Source organism: Aplysia californica, unplaced genomic scaffold (assembly GCF_000002075.1).
Source record: "Aplysia californica isolate F4 #8 unplaced genomic scaffold, AplCal3.0 scaffold00619, whole genome shotgun sequence".
In the NCBI taxonomy this organism is placed as follows: Eukaryota; Metazoa; Mollusca; class Gastropoda; order Aplysiida; family Aplysiidae; genus Aplysia; species Aplysia californica.
Window position 1 is genome coordinate 349,281 of NW_004797889.1, and position 2,632 is coordinate 351,912.

At 38.1% G+C, this 2,632-nt stretch overlaps 1 protein-coding gene across 1 annotated transcript in view; it reads left to right on the top strand.

The window, feature by feature from the left end:
• Positions 1–2,632, top strand: part of LOC101853032 (cubilin) — a gene marked incomplete at its 5' end in the record, with an annotated part of 106,878 nt that overhangs the window by 12,830 nt on the left and 91,416 nt on the right.

Below are 2,632 nucleotides of genomic sequence, written 5' to 3' on the forward strand. Positions count from 1 at the left end.
GGGGTAATATTCTATACATATTATTTTTGTGAAAGTCCGTCACTTTGGACGCCTAAAATTCCCGAACCAATAATTCACTTTCGAATTGGAACAAATTAACGGTGGTTCAGAATCATTCAAAGGGTGCACAGTTTTATTGAGGAGCCTCAAGCCCCTGTAGTTTAATTTTCAGTTTTTCATTAATTTTCATTTAGATCTAATCTTGGGAAAGTCCGTCTTCATAGACGCCATTGTGAACGAGTGACGCTTCCGTTCACAAGCTGTTCGCACTTTTTCCACAATGACTTGAGGATCGACGTTTCTTTTTTAAGTCCGTTCATCAAACGTGTAACCAACTAGTTATTTATTTATATGAAGCCTAAACATCAAGAAAACTTAAACAATGGTGATAAGCAGAAAATCTCCAACCCCAACATGCAATATCAAAATCAATTATATCACCCTCAAGCAAGTACAACATTTCATATATTTTGGGACCATTATATCATCAGATGGGAGATGTCACACCGAAATTAAAAGCTGCATTTGCCAAGCAAAAGCAACCTTCCACATAATGAAACAGATACTAACAAACATCAATCTGTCACTAGAAACGAGAAAAAGAGTACTGAAAAGTTATATCTAGCCAATCCTATTATACGGGTGCGAAGCGTGGACAATCAATAAACAGCTGGAAAGAACAATTGTGGCGACAGAGTTGTGGGTCATAAGACGCATGCTAGACAGCTAGAAAAACAAATGAAGAAGTCTTGGTTGAAGCAAATTATAAAAGACAGCTTATGACGAATATAAGAAAGCGACAGGCAAATTACTTCGAACACACAATGCGGAAAGAAGTTGTGGAGAATATTATAACAACAGGCAAGTTTGATAGAAAGAGAGGCAGAGGCAGACAGTGGGAAAAGATACTGGACAAGATGACAACATGGCTAAGAGCAGCAAGAACAACAGACACCATTGCTGCAACGCAAGACAGAGCGAATTGGAGGTCCATGATCGCCCACGCCTGTCGGCAAGGCACCGGATGATGATGATGACAGGGGGGAAACGACTGTAGTCACAAACTGAAAATCGTGAGGGTACCAATTTTGAACGCTTGTTGACTCATAACTATAATAGATCTATATTTTTCATTTAAAGCGAGACAAATTCTCAAACTTTAGGATGATACCAATAGCTCCATATGTCCAAAAAATTGACGAGCGCCTCAATCCACTAATATTCTTTTTAAAACAAAAATTGAGTCCCATTACAAAAAAGAAAAGAATATTCTTTAGGCCTATCCATTTAGATCTATATGTAGATATTTCGAAAGCTGTATGCTTATCTTACACTAAAAATGTATCGCTGAAGATGTTTCAAGACACAAAGTGATCGTAAATAACAAACAAACAAAAAAATGCACACAATCGTTTTGTATTAACCTCTTTACTGCTGAGTAGACGTATGTTCTGGCCTGTATTCTCCTCTTATATTCTTTCGTCTGGTTGACAAAAGAGGTTTTAGTTGGTGTAGTCACAGCTTGTGATTTTGCTTATTCTGAAACAATTCTCTGAGTATAATATTCCTTGAATTAACATTGATTTTATCTTGTCAGTACAGATGTTGATGGAAAATTTTCAGCAGTGAAAGGGTTAAAAGACTAATATAATATGCGGAGGATTTCATCGACGCAGTCAAACCAAACCCCATCAAACTGCATACCAAAATTGAAGCCAGCTTGACGTGCTGTGCTGTGTTGTGTCTCATTCCATTTCTTTCTAGAGCTGTGGATTAAGCACGAATGTATCAAAACAATAAAGGAAGAAGGATGGTAGGTTTGTGAGTATAATATTTATACCCTACTAGATGTACACGACTTCGTGAGTAAAGCAAAGCCACATTTAAGCCACATTTTTTAAAATTTCTACATCGTTATTAACGACGATTTCTACAACTTGTTCATAATATTCCACCCCTTCACTTCACATCGCATATCAAAATTGAGGTCAGCTTGTGTGCCATACTTTCTTGGGGTGTGTAGTAATTTAATGTGCACAATGACATTTTCAAATTGAGGGCAAGCGAGGCAGGGGTAGGCCCAGAACAACATACTTAGGGAACCTAAACAAATGGGTAACAGGAAAAGATCAGGCAAACGTAGCTTTTTTGAGAGCATCCGAGCTAAGGAGTGAATGGAAAACCATGATCGCCGACGTCTGTCGCATATCTGGCACTGGATGATGATGATGAATGGCATTTTCACTCACAGTAAAGGAAGGGATTATATTATCAGCACGTACGTGAGCTACGCGAGGACAGTTCGTGAGCAAAGTCATTGTGTGGAATTTCTGGTTCTATTTGGCCATGAATATGCTTTATTAACGTTTTAATTACACTTTGAAACTGTTCCGATGTCTTAAAATTCTTTTGTATTTTAAGTTGCCCTTTGCCTTTGAGTAGTTAATGTGTTATGAAGAGTTGGGGAGACGCAGAACAACTCTCCTATCTATCGACAGTCGTTTGAAGGAGAGCTAAAAAGCAAGTTGTTCTGAATTTAAAACATTTTTAAAACCAGAAAATGCAATGCACGATTCGTCTTTTAATCTTTTCAATGTATCTTTCCCCCCCCCCTCTACCCCTCACCACCCTC